The sequence below is a fragment of the Rhinopithecus roxellana genome, chromosome 11 (assembly GCF_007565055.1).
Source record: "Rhinopithecus roxellana isolate Shanxi Qingling chromosome 11, ASM756505v1, whole genome shotgun sequence".
NCBI classification, from domain to species: domain Eukaryota; kingdom Metazoa; phylum Chordata; class Mammalia; order Primates; family Cercopithecidae; genus Rhinopithecus; species Rhinopithecus roxellana.
In genome coordinates, this window is record NC_044559.1 from 98237765 (window position 1) to 98252789 (window position 15025).

A 15025-nucleotide genomic window follows, 5' to 3' on the forward strand; every position below is an offset into this window, starting at 1 on the left:
TTAGCCTCCTGAGTAGCTGGGCCTACAAGCATGCACCACAACACCCAGCTAATTCAAAAAAATGTTTTGTAGGGACTTGGTCTTGCCATCTTGACCAGGCTGATCTCAAATACCTGGGCTCAAGCGATCCTCCCTTCTCAGCGTCCCAAAGTGTTGGGATTATAGGCATGAGCCACCGTGCCCAGCCTGGTTAAGTATTGTTATCTTCACTTTGCAGATGAGGACACTGGGGTTCCGAAAGCTTAAGTTACTTCCCAAGTCACTCTATGGGTCAGTGATGGAGTGGGATTCCGAGCCTGATCTGGCTGATTGTTAAGCCTGTGCTCTTCCCAATCTACTTTAGAAAAATGATTCAAGGCTGGGGAGAGCTAACAATGAGGACTGACTTCTTACACTCATTTAAAGCTTCACAAGAAACCCAAGAAGTAGGTTCTACTAGTATCACCTACCTTTTGCCAATAATTAAAATAAACTAGAGAGAAGCTGAATAATTTGCCCTCAATCACATAGTGAGAGGTGAAGTTGAGGTTTGAATCTTGGTGACGAGACCACAAAGAACCCTGCTCTGAACTGTCACTCTAAATTCTCATGAAAGTGTGAATCAGAAACATAAAATTATACAGAATGTGTATATTCTTATGTATAAGGAAAATTAAGACCTCGTGAGGTTAAGAGAGGTGCCTAAAGTTGGAGGGCACCAAAGTGGCTGATACAGAGGCAGACACAGGCAATGTGAGTCCAGGGTCCACACATAAGTAGGACCTCCAGCTGTGCTTACCGAGCTTTATACCAGACTCCAGCAGAGTGCTTGGCACATAGCAGGTTCTCAAAAGTGCACTGAAGGAGAGGAAGAGAAAAATTCTGCATGTGTCCAGGACACTTTAAAGCCATGTCCCACATTTTAAATCCACTCATATGTGTTACAAATTCAGTTTACATGACCTACAGTGTCATCATTAAGGAAGAAGGGTTTACTACCAAAGGCAGGGTATGGAGTTCAAATGTACCCATGGATCCAATTTGTTCTTGTGAAAATACAAGTGGAGTAGATGAATACTATATAAAATAATTTAACAATTTAAATATTTAATATTAATAATTTAATATAATAACCAAATCTCACATTTTAAAGAAATGACTATGTACAGTGTATTAGGGTCTGGGCAGGAAACAGGATTCATCCCAGATAGTTAAAGAAATCTTAAGGGAAAAACACTTTATAGCAATGTGGGCAGAGTCAAAGGAATAAACAGGAGGCACCCAAAGATGAGGGACAATGGGAAGCCTTTACTGCTCCTGGGGCTTCAGTGACAAAGGGAAGACCTAGTATGCCCATGGCCTGGGCTAGCAGTACCTGAAGGGGGCTGGAATTGGGAAGGAAGGTAGTTTATTCCCAGAGACAAGGCATCAAAATGGGTGCAGAGCCAATACCCTCACCTCTCTCTCTGCTCTCAGATCTCTTGGTGGTGCCTACCCTTGGCCAAGCCCAAGAAGAAGGCAGGCATTGAGGGAGACCAGGGAATGCTGCCCATAAGGGTTCAGCCTCCCAGGAACAGAGAGTCAAAGAGGGGCAGAAATTGGATTGGGATGGGGGAGGAGGTGGCAAATGAAGAATGACTAGAACCACCAGGCACTGTGCTAAGTACTTTACCTATATTACTTTATTTTCTTTTTTTTTTTTTTTTTTTTTTTTTTTTTTGAGACGGAGTCTCGCTCTGTCGCCCAGGCTGGAGTGCAGTGGCCAGATCTCAGCTCACTGCAAGCTCCGCCTCCCGGGTTTACGCCATTCTCCTGCCTCAGCCTCCCGAGTAGCTGGGACTACAGGCGCCGGCCACCTTGCCCGGCTAGTTTTTTGTATTTTTTAGTAGAGACGGGGTTTCACTGTGTTACCCAGGATGGTCTCGATCTCCTGACCTCGTGATCCGCCCATCTCGGCCTCCCAAAGTGCTGGGATTACAGGCTTGAGCCACTGCGCCCGGCCTATATTATTTTATTTTCATAATGACAACCTTATAAGGTAGGTACAATTTATTCCATCCAAAAAATGAAAAAATAGAGGTATGGAGATTAAACCAAGGTTGTTTGACTCTGGATTCTGTGCTCTCAACTGCTACTATTTAAACAAGCGGTATTAAAAATAACATTTTCATCTGGATGTGGTGGCCCATGCCTGTAGTCCCAGCTACTTGGGAAGTTGAGGCAGGAAAACTGCTGAAGCTCAGAAGTTTGAGTCCAGCCTGGTCAACATAGTAAGACCCCCAACTCTAAAAATAAGTAAATAAATTTAAATGATATTTTATAACTACTTACCTAATCAGAAACTACTTAGCTAGTAACATACATGCTCTGTGTTTGTCACATAACTGTATCATTGTCATCACTCCTATTTTAATAAATTTGCCCTAATTTCATCAGCAGTTCTCCTATAGTCAGTCTCATGAATTTTATGTTGATTCTATTATCTTAAACCTTCTATCTTTTTCTTCAGTTCTGGAGATGTGCCTTAGTTGTTATCTATAACATAAATTCCCATGTATGAAATACAAAATATACTGTCATTTTGTTTATTCATTCATCAAATAATTCTTGTAGCCCGGGCATGGTGGCTCACACCTGTAATCCCAGCTACTCAAGAGGCTGAGGCATGAGGATCGCTTGAACTTGGGAGGTGGAGGTTGAAGTGAGCAAAGATCGTGTCACTGCACTCCAGCCTGGGCCACAGAGTGAGACCCTGTCTCAAAAAATAAAAATTAAAAATAAATAATAAATCTTGTTTATTTTATGCCAAGCATCATATAAAACAAAGGAGGTTGCAATCTAGGAAAGAAGACTGACAGTAATTACCAGAATGGGCAAACCATCCCAATCAGGGAACTTGTACTATGTTAAAGAAACAGTCCGAGGCACTGCTTGGCTTGAGAAGGAGGCATTCCAACACAGAGAGGAGAGCATCTGCAAAATCTTCACGGCATGAAAGACTCCCATGGTATGCTAGGGAATTACAATGGATTATTACAAACGATTAAAAGTCAGAGTATTTGTGGGAAGGGGAAGGTAAACAAGCATACGGCTTTTTGAATGCAGTTAACAGTTCCCATCTCTTGGCAGGATAGCATAAATTGGAGAACTTTGAAGGACCCAGGTTCATTTAGAGATCTCATTGGTAGGGAGTATGTATCCTCATGAGGAAATTAATGAGCTCCATCCTTCCAGAGTTTTATTCAAAATTCAAAGTCCCAGAAGAAAGTGTGACTGGCCTGGTTTGTGCCATGTAACCATCTCTAAGCTAGGAGAAGACAGGGCACTTTGAGAGTACTCATTAGGGGAGAGATGCTTCTCCAAAAACAAACTGGGATGCTGACTAGCCAAAAAACAACAAGTGTTCTCTACAGTGGTTTAGACCATGGAAGTTCTCATCTCCACATGAAGACTATCCGGCAAAGGAGAACCATTGAAACATTCTAAACAGAGGAACGACATTGTTGAATTTGTGTTTCAAGGTGATCACTCTTAGAAACCATGTTAGAGGATACACTGACTGGAAAGGAGACTAGTTAGAAGGCTGATTTAATAGCTGAGGCAAAAGATAGGAAAACTTAAAATCTATAAAATTATAAAATGATAAAGGGACCAATTCTAAAGATTGAGAAGTACCACACAACTGGTAGTGGCTGTGATTAGTAAAGATAAAGGTCTAAGATAGTTTCTGGATTTCCAATTAGAACTTAGAGTAATAAGAACAAAGAATTGCTAGAAAGTGAGGGAAGTGTGCCTCACATTGCAGGATCCTCTAGAATAGTTCCAATTTCAAATATGATATCTCATCATTCCAATAACAAGTAAAAATTTCATGAAACTCCAGCATTATTGAATCTAAAATACATCTTCAAGATTTCTTTTGCAACTGGCAACAGTGCAAAATTATTTTGTCAAACTCAGTTTCTTGATTTGTGGCTTGGAAAATATAATCATAGATCACTGAAGAGATGCAACAGAAACAAAAAATAGAAAACCTATGAGATACCAGTATATTGAGGAATGGTGTCTGGTAAAGCAAGTGCTAAAGTTTCACTAGAAATAGGACTGTCCTAACCAAGAAGAATCAGAAACTGATGATTAGGCTAAAGAGGTCTTAGGGAAAAAAAGACAATATCTTTTGGCAGTAAGAAGCTAACGTCTGTCAAACTCCAGGGGTAGAGCTGGCTCATATAGAAGCATGACAATAGCTCCTTTAACCTCAACCAAATCTGTCACTGAGGATTTAGATTAAAAGTCATTATGTTTCCAAATCAACAGAGAGGTATGGCCCACAGTACAAATACTTGAATCCATCACAAAGATTCTGGTACCCACCAATCTAAGGCTGAATTGATCATCAACATCATGTACAATGATAATTGTGGGCATTTCCTTTTGTTGAATCTGGTCCTTCAGACATCTTTAGAGGCACAAAGAAGCTGCTTCTGGGTGTTTTAATTCCTAGGGTATTTTTTGTCTTGATTATTTCTCTTAGTCACATGTGGTCATAAATGCTCTTTTTTTTGGCATTCTTTTTTTTTATTTTTTATGTTTTAAGTTATAGGGTGCATGTGCACAACGTGCAGGTTTGTTACGTATATATACATCTGCCACGTTGGTGTGCTGCACCCATTAACTCATCATTTACATTAGGTATATCTCCTAATGCTATCCCTCTGTCCTCCCCCCACCCCACGACAGGGCCCAGTGTGTGATATTCCCCATCCTATGTCCAAGTGTTCTCATTGTTCAATTCCCACCTGTAAGTGAGAACATGCAATGTTTGGTTTTCTGTCCTTGCAATAGTTTGCTAGGAATGATGGTTTCCAGCTTCATCCATGTCCCCACAGAGGACATGAACTCATCCTTTTTATGGCTGCATAGTATTCATGTATTCATGGTGTACATATGCCACATTTTCTTTTTTTTTTTTTTTTTTTTTTTTTTTTTGAGGCGAAGTCTCGCTCTGTCACCCGGACTGGAGTGCAGTGGCCGGATCTCAGCTCACTGCAAGCTCCGCCTCCCGGGTTTGCGCCATTCTCCCGCCTCAGCCTCCCGAGTAGCTGGGACTACAGGCGCCCGCCACCTCGCCCGGCTAGTTTTTTTTTTTTTGTATTTTTTTTTTTAGTAGAGACGGGGTTTCACTGTGTTAGCCAGGATGGTCTCGATCTCCTGACCTCGTGATCCGCCCGTCTCGGCCTCCCAAAGTGCTGAGATTACAGGCTTGAGCCACCGCGCCCGGCCTATGCCACATTTTCTTAATTCAGTCTATAATTGATAGACATTTGGATTGGTTCTAAGTCTTTGCTATTGTTTATAGTGCCACAATAAACATATGTGTGCATGTGTCTTTCTAGCAGCATGATTTACAATCCTTTGGGTATACACCTAGTAATGGGATGGCTAGGTCAACTGGTATTTCTAGTTCTAGATCCTTGAGGAATCGCCACACTGCCTTCCACAGTGGTTGAACTAGTTTACAGTCCCACCAACAGTGTAAAAGTCTTCCTATTTCTCCACATCCTCTCCAGCACCTGTTGTTTCCTGACTTTTTAATGATCACCATTCTAACTGGTGTGAGATGGTATCTCATTGTGGTTTTGATTTGCATTTCTCTGATGGCCAGTGGTGATGAGCATTTTTTCTTGTGTCTGTTGGCTGCATAAATGTCTTCTTTTGAGAAGTGTCTGTTCATATTCTTTGCCCACTTTTTGATGGAGTGGTTTGTTTTTTTCTTGTAAATTTGTTAAAGTTCTTTGTAGATTCTGGATATTAGCCCTTTGTCAGATGGGTAGATTGCAAAAATTTTTTCCCATTCTGTAGGTTGCCTGTTCACTCTGATGGTAGTTTCTTTTGCTGCGCAGAAGCTCTGTAGTTTAATTAGATCCCATTTGTCAATTTTGGCTTTTGTTTCCATTGCTTTTGGTGTCTTAGTCATGAAGTCCTTGCCCATGCCTATGTCCTGAATGGTATTGTCTAGGTTTTCTTCAGGGTTTTTATGGTTTTAGGTCTAACATTTAAGTCTTTAATCCATCTTGAATTAATTTTTGTATAAGGTGTAAGGTAGAGATCCAGTTTCAGGTTTCTACGTATGGCTAGCCAGTTTTCCCAGCACCATTGATTAAATAGGGAATCCTTTCTCCATTTCTTGTTTTTGTCAGGTTTGTCAAAGATCAGATGGTAGTAGATGTGTGGTATTATTTCTGAGGGTTCTATTCTGTTCCATTGGTCTTTATCTCTGTTTTGGTACCAGGACCATGCTGTTTTGGTTACTGTAGCCTTGTAGTATAGTTTGAATTCAGGTAGCGTGATGCCTCCAGCTTTGTTCTTTGGCTTAGGATTGTCTTGGCAATGCGGGATCTTTTTTGGTTCCATATGAACTTTAAAGTAGTTTTTTCCAATTCTGTGAAGAAAGTCATTGGTAGCTTGATGGGGATGAATGGGGATGACATTGAATCTATGAATTACCCTGGGCACTATGGCCATTTTCATGATATTGATACTTCCTATCCATGAGCATGGAATATTCTTCCATTTGTTTGTGTCCTCTTTTATTTCATTGAGCAGTGGTTTGTAGTTCTCCTTGAAGAGGTCCTTCACATCCCTTGTAAGTTGGATTCCTAGGTATTTTATTCTCTTTGAAGCAATTGTGAATGGGAGTTCACTCATGATTTGGCTCTCTGTTTGTCTGTTATTGGTGTATATGAATGCTTGTGATTTTTGCACATTGATTTTGTATCCTGAGACTTTGCTGAAGTTGCTTATCAGCTTAAGGAGATTTTGGGCTGAGACGATGGGGTTTTCTAAATATACAATCATGTCATCTGCAGACAGGGACAATTTGACTTCCTCTTTTCCTAATTGAATACCCTTTATTTCTTTCTCCTGCCTGATTGCCCTGTCCAGAACTTCCAACACTATGTTGAATAGCAGTGGTGAGAGAAGGCATCCCTGTCTTGTACCAGTTTTCGAAGGGAATTCTTCTAGTTTTTGCGCATTCAGTATGATATTGACTATGGGTTTGTCATAAATAGCTCTTATTATTTTGAGATACGTCCCATCAATACCTAATTTACTGAGAGTTTTCAGCATGAAGGGCTGCTGAATTTTGTCAAAGGCCTTTTCTGCATCTATTGAGATAATCATGTGGTTTTTGTCTTTGAATGCTTTTTTTGAGACTGCTGAATCTGAACCTGAGTCTTAGGAAAAGGGCCCTGGAGATTAGCAAGTGCAACCTCATATTCAATGTAGGATTTAATCTTCTAATTTTTCAGATGAAGAAACAGAAATCCCAAGAGATTAAAAGAAGCAGAGGGCATATAGGACCATATAGGACAAGAGCACAGACCCTGAAGCCTAAACTACCTATTAGCTTCTTAATCTTGATGAGGGTCCTTATCTTCTTTGTGCCTGTTTCATCATCTGTAAAACAGGGAAAGTAATACCTACCTCAAATGGTAGTTGTGAAGATTCATGAAGTAAACCAGAAAAAGTGTTCAGAGCAGCCTAACACATAGTAAGTAAGTTCTATATGAGTACTTGTTTTCATGAGTATACCAAAGAATCCTATGGCAAGTAAGGTTCTGAACCTACCTGTACTAAAGTTAAAAGAAGAAAATTCTATCCAGTGACAAATTTATAATGACTACAAATGGATGTCATATGGACTATCGTTTTCTCTCCATTACACAACTGACATCTGAGTTATTCAAATTAATCCAAGAAGTTTCTGTAGTGACAAGCAGGTATGGTAACCAGTTCAGAGAATCAAAGTCCAGAGACCAAAATAGTCTGAAACGTGGCCTTTTGATGTGAATTTAAATAGAATTAAATCACTCCTCAGGCATCACCCTCCTTCCACATCACATCAATATTTCTATAACTCGGGTACATCTTCTGTCAACTGTGGTCTTAATGAAGTAAAGGATTGGATTCTGCCTTTGATATAATTCTTGGAAAGGCTGCTAGTTCAACTTTTCTTTGGCCGGTCAAGATTGTTTTTCAACAGGTTCTCTAGCCAATAATGTTATAATATATACCAAATAAATTAAGACATGAACATTGCTGTGAGGTGGAAAAATAAATACCTAATGGAACTCCTGTGGTGCTGGCAACTGTAACTTGTAAAAAGTTTGACTTACCAAGTATGGCCCAAATGGCTTATTTTGTAAAAAGAAGTATGTAACTAATGAATACCCAAAGCAAAACACTCAATATGCAAGGAGCTTGCTTGTGGAACATTAGCTATGATAATTATTTGTAGTACACAGTGTTCCTTCAGCCCTGCAGTAATAAAGTAACCTCTTAAAGTATAAAATAGCAATGAAAATATTCATCACTGCACACTTGCCTGGCATAGAGTAGGTACCCAATGATTTAGTAGGTAAACAAATTTAATGACTGCCAATTAAAAAGTATCTCATGTTAACTTGGCTCTTCATTACTTGACCTAAGGCATTTGAAGAAAATGTGAGGAATTTCTTATGTAATTAACTATTTAATATGTAATGGGTAATAAGGAACCCCAATAATAAGGTATATTGTTACTAGATGGCATAAAAAATAAATTTAGGCCGGGCGCGGTGGCTCAAGCCTGTAATCCCAGCACTTTGGGAGGCCGAGGCGGGTGGATCACGAGGTCAGGAGATCGAGACCCTCCTGGCTAACACGGTGAAACCCCGTCTCTACTAAAAATACAAAAAACTAGCCGGGCGAGGTGGCGGGCGCCTGTAGTCCCAGCTACTCGGAGGCTGAGGCGGGAGAATGGCGGGAACCCGGGAGGCGAAGCTTGCAGTGAGCCGAGATCAAGCCACTGCACTCCAGCCTGGGCGACAGAGCGAGACTCCTCCTCAAAAAAAAAAATAAAAAATAAAAAATAAAAAAAAAAAATAAAATAAAATAAATTTAAAGAAAATAAATGAAAGTTTTAAAACTCAAACCTCTTACTTTAGTCTGAGTTTTAAAACTTTCATTTATTTTCCTTAAATTTCTTAATTTCATAATCTGCTTATTTAACATTTCAAAGGCTGAGAATTATCAGGTGTCAAAAATGTGCTTCCCATCCTAGAGATTAGGAGAAAATCTTTTCAAAAACTATAAAAGTGGGGCAGCCATTTTGTAAAATAGCCTGGCAGTTCCTCAAAAGGTTAAAGATAGAGTCACCAGATGAGCCAATAGTCTCCACTCCTGGATATATAACCAAGAAAAATGAAAGCATGCCCTCACAAAGACTTGTGCATGAATGTTCATAGCAGCATTATTCACATTAGCCAAAAAGTGGAAACAGTGCAAATACCCATCAGCTGATGAACAAATAAAGAAAATGTGGTATATCCATACAATGGAATATTATTCTGCTGTAAAAAGTACTTGTTTGTTTTTTGTTTTGTTTTTTTTTTTTTTTTTGAGGCGGAGTCTCGCTCTGTCGCCCAGGCTGGAGTGCAGTGGCGGGATCTCAGCTCACTGCAAGCTCCACCTCCCGGGTTCACGCCATTCTCCTGCCTCAGCCTCCCAAGTAGCTGGGACTACAGGCGCCCACCTCGTCGCCCGGCTAGTTTTTTGTATTCTTTAGTAGAGACGGGGTTTCACCGTATTAGCCAGGGTGGTCTCGATCTCCTGACCTTGTGATCCGCCCGTCTCGGCCTCCCAAAGTGCTGGGATTACAGGCTTGAGCCACCGCGCCCAGCCTGCTGTAAAAAGTACTTGTAAATGTCACAATTTAGAAGTACAAAAGTACTTATGAATGCTAAGTGGAAAGAAGCCAGATAGGAAAGGCTACATGTTATATATTCCATTTATATGAACATTGCAGAATTAGGTGAATTTAGAGACAGAAAGAAGATTACTGGTTGCCTAGGGCTGGGGAGGGGGACCTGCTTGGGGAAAATGGGGAGAAGCTTCTAACATGTACTAATGAGCATGGGGTTTCCTTTTGGGATGATGAAAATTTCTAAAATTGATTGTGATGATGATTGCACAACTCTGTAAATATGCTAAAAAGCATTAAATTTTACACTTTAAATTGCATGTCAATTGTATGTCGAGTGAATTGTATGGTATACGAATTACATCTCAATAAAGCTATTACTTAAAAAAAATACAGCAGATGGGCCGGGCGCGGTGGCTCAAGCCTGTACTCCCAGCACTTTGGGAGGCCGAGATGGGCGGATCACGAGGTCAGGAGATCGAGACCATCCTGGCTAACACGGTGAAACCCGTCTCTACTAAAAAATACAAAAAGCTAGCCAGCAAGGTGGCGGGCGCCTGTAGTCCCAGCTACTCGGGAGGCTGAGGCAGGAGAATGGCATAAACCCAGGAGGCGGAGCTTGCAGTGAGCTGAGATCCGGCCACTGCACTCCAGCCTGGGCGACAGAGCGAGACTCCGTCTCAAAAAAAAAAAAAAAAATACAGCAGATGTAACTTTAGCTCTGCTTGTGTGTGGGTTTTTTGTTTTTTTTTTTTTGCTTTCTTTTTTTCTGATTCTTTTTTTTTCCTATTTTATTGTATTTTATTTTTACATGAATAAGTTCTTTAGTGGTGATTTCTGAGATTTCAGTGTACCCATCACTAGAGCAGTGGACACTGTACCCAATGTGTAGTCTTTTATCCCTCACCATCCCCTACCCTTTCCCCCAGTCCCCAAAGTCCAACGTATCATTCTTATGCCTTTGCATGCTCATAGCTTAGTTCCCACTTATGAGTGAGAACATGTGATGTTTGGTTTTCCATTCCTGAGTTACTTCACTTAGAATGATGGTCTCCAATTCCATCCAGGTTGTTGTAAATGCCATTATTTCATTCCCTTTTATGGCTGAGTAGTATTCCGTGATGTGTGTGTGTCTGTGTGTGTGTATGTATGTGTGTGTGTGTGTATATATATATATGTGTATATATGTATGTATGTGTGTGTGTATATATATATATATAACAATTTCCTTATCCACTCATTGATTGATGGGCATGGTTCCCTATTTTTGCAATTGTGAATTGTGCTGCTATATACATGCATGTGAAAGTATGTTTTTCATATAATGACTTCTTTTACTCTGGGTAGATAGCCAGTAGTGGAATTGCTGGATCAGATGGTAGTTCTGCTTTTAGTTCTTTAAGGAATCTCCACACTGTTTTCCGTAGTGATTATACTAGTTTACATTCCCACCCATAGTGTAAAAGTGTTCTCTTTTCACCACATCCATGCCAACATCTATTATTATTTGATTTGATTTTTTTGTTATGGCGTTCTTGCAGGAGCAAGGTGGTCTCACATTGTGGTTTTGATTTGCATTTCTCTGATCGTTAGTGATGTTGAGCATTTTTTCATATGTTTGTTGGCCATTTGTATATCTTCTTTCGAGGATTGTCTATTCATATCCTTAGCCCAATTTTTGGTGGGATTGTTTGATTTTTTCTTGCTAATTTATTTGAGTTCCTTATAGATTCTGGATATTGGTCCTTTGTCAGATGTATAGATTGCAAAGATTTTCTCCCACTCTGTGGGCTGTCTGTTTGCTCTGCTGATTGTTTCTTTTGCTGTGCAGAGCTTTTTAGTTTAATTAAGTCCCATCTATTTATCTTTGTTTTTGTTACATTTGCTTTTGGGTTACAGGTCATGAAGTCTTTGCCTAAGCTAATGTATAGCTTATCTTCTAGAACTTTTATGGTTTCAGGCCTTATATTTAAGTCTTTGATCCATCTTGAGTTGATTTTTGTATAAAGTAAGAGATGAAGATCCAGTTTCATTCTTCTACATGTGGCTTGTCAACCACTATTTGTTGAATAGGGTGTCCTTTCCCCACTTCATGTTTTTCTTTGCTTTGTCAAAGATCAGTTGGATGTAAGTGCTTGGCTTTATTTCTGGGTTCTCTATTCTGTTCCATTGGTCTATGTGCCTATTTTTATACCAGTACCATGCTGTTTTGGTGACTATGGCATTATAGTATATTTGAAGTCAGGTAATGTGATGCCTCTAGATTTTTTCTTTTTGCTTAGTCTTTCTTTGGCTGTGAGGGCTCTTTTTTTGGTTCCATATGAATTTTAGTATTGTTTATTCTAGTTCTGTGAAGAATGATGGTGGTATTTTGATGGAAATTACATTGAATTTGTAGATTGCTTTTGGCAGTATTGTTATTTTTACAATATTGATTCTACCCATCCATGTATGTCAATCGAATTGTATGATATATGAATTATATCTCAATAAAGCTGTTACAAAAAAATACAGCAGATATAATTTTAGCTCTGCTTGTGGTTTTCAAAAATATGTCAAAAAAGCATAGACTTTAAATTAATCTAGTAGAGCAACAGAGTTGCTTAATATTGTGCCAAGTTAGGGGTCAGACAAGATCAGGCTGGAATAACCATGAAAAATTGCAACCTTCAGATAGAGGATTCACTGTTTAATGTAAGTTGTGACATATGCTGGCACAAAGGACACAGAACAATACATAGGGTCAGGTGCAGTGGCTCACGCCTGTAATCCCAGCACTTTGGGAGGCTGAGGTGTGAGGATCACCTGAGGTCAGGAGCTCAAGACCAGCCTGGCCAATATGGTGAAACCCCATCTCCACTAAAAATGCAAAAATTAGCTGGGCATGGGGGTGTGTGCCTGTAATCCCAGCAACTTGGAAGGCCAAGGCAGGGAGAATCACTTGAACCCAGGAGGCAGAGGTTGCAATGAGCCGAGATTGCCTCATTGTACTCCAGCCTGAGTGACAGAGTGAGACTCCATCTCAAACAAACAAACAAACAAAAATACATATATAATCTCTATCTTCTGCCATTGGAAGGTTTCCCTAACCATCCAGGTTGCAGGATAAATGTCAGAGAAATTTTGTAGAAGCTGATTTTTATCAATCCTGAAAAATTAGCTCTCCACTTGCTCAGTAAGCTGCAGTCACAGTGAGCTTCTGTAGTATCTTTATTAGCAGTGTGAGAGTCTGTTCTCATGATGTTATTAAAGACATACCTGAGACTGGGTAATTTATAAAGAAAAGAGGTTTAATTGACTCACAGTTCCACATGGCTGAGAAGGCCTCACAAGCATGATGGAAGGCAAAAGAGCAGCAAAGTCATTTCTTACATGGTGGCAGGCAAGAGAGTGTGTGCTTCATAAAACCATCAGATCTCACGCGACTTATTCACTATCACAAGAACAGTATGGGGGAAACCGCCCCCATGATTCAATTATCTCCACCTGGCCCTGCCCTTGACACATGGGGATTATTACAATTCAAGGTGAGATCTGGGTGGGGACACAGCCAAACCATATCAGCTTCCTAATGCTTTAATGAGTTCTACCTACTCCAGGGCCTTTGTATCTGCTTTCCTCGGGATCTGAGCCCTCACTCTTCCTCCAGGCCTCCACCTAGCAGGCTCCTCACCAGTCAAGTCTCTGCTTCAATGTTGCTTTCTCAGGAAAACGTTCTTAGCTCCTGCTAGTGAAAATATTCTTCCTCCACCTAAGCTCTCTCTTTCTTTCCTCTGTTTTATTTTCTCCACAGCACATGAAATTCTCATTTGTTTATCAACTTCTTGCCTGCCTTCCTCACTGAAGGCAAGCTCCATAAGAACAGAGGCCCCACCTGCCTGGTACTCTAATACATCCCTGTACCTACAACACTGCCAGGTAGGCTAAGGGTACTTGATAAATATTTATTGCGTGAATGATCTCCATGGTACAAGTTATAATCAACTTCCATATACAACACCCAAAATGGCAAGCTCTGTAGTTGAGATCGCACCTTGTACAAGAGTCCAGAGAACAGTCTCTATCTCTAGCTGCCTACTGGCTGAAAGGTCAGATGAGTCTCTTGGCTCACACTGGAAACCTAGTTGGCCACCAAGGGACTTCCCGTGCCTTAGCACTAATCCTTCCTTATCCTAGTCTCAGGTCAGATGGCAGAGCGCTCTCATGGGCCTTTCCTGTGGGTTTATAAATAAGTCTGGGCTCATAATTGATCTTAGACTGGCCTACATAGCATCTTGCCCTGAGTTTGCTCAGTGAGCAGGACAGCTCCCAGTAAGATCAGTAAACAGTCATGCAGAGAACAGCCCAGAACAACACCCTGGCTCTAAGTGGTCATACAAACTCCACACATTTAAGTTCCCCTCTCAAACCTTCCCCCCACCATCTCTATAGAGGCAGTTCATCCCAATTATGCAACAGACTTAGGAATTGTTCATTCTTACTGGAACAGCTCTCTGGCTTACTTTTCCTGAAAGTCATTTTATTCAAGTGGACACTCAAATGTTACCCCATCTACAATCCTTAATGAGTCACTCAATGCTTCATAAACTGAAGAGTGCTGGTCACACAAGAGGCATTATTATAAAGGCCCAACAATTGGAAATTGTTTCCAAATTATACCAACACTTGTGAGTTCTTTGAAAACAAATTGCTTAAAATAGTATTTGAGAGTTTTTAATTATTTAAAAAGTTACATTACAATGATTTTTATGGGTACAGCTTTAATTTGTTTGGGTACTGAACACAGAACAGTGATCTGAGACTCCCGTTACAAGGCCTGACTTCATATTTAATAACACAAAACAATGGAGCTTTGCCGAGACCAGTTCAGTCGGGGAGACCCTAACCCAGCGGCGCTAGAGGAATTAAAGACACACACACAGAAATACAGAGGTGTGGAGTGGGAAATCAGGGGTCCAACAGCCTTCAGAGCCGAGAGCCTCGAACAGAGATTTACCCACATATTTTTTGACAGCAAGCCAGTGATAAGCATTGTTTCTATAGATTATAGATTAACTAAAAGTATTCCTTATGGGAAACAAAGGGATGGGTGGAAATAAAGGGATACGCTTTGGCTAGTTATCTGCAGCGAGAGCATGTCCTTAAGGCACAGATAGCTCATGCTATTGTTTGTGGCTTAAGAATGCCTTTAAGCGGTTTTCCACCCTGGGTGGGCCCGGTGTTCCTTGTCCTCATTCCGGTAAACCCACAACCTTCCAGCGTGGGCGTTATGGCCATCACGAACATGTCACAGTGCTGCAG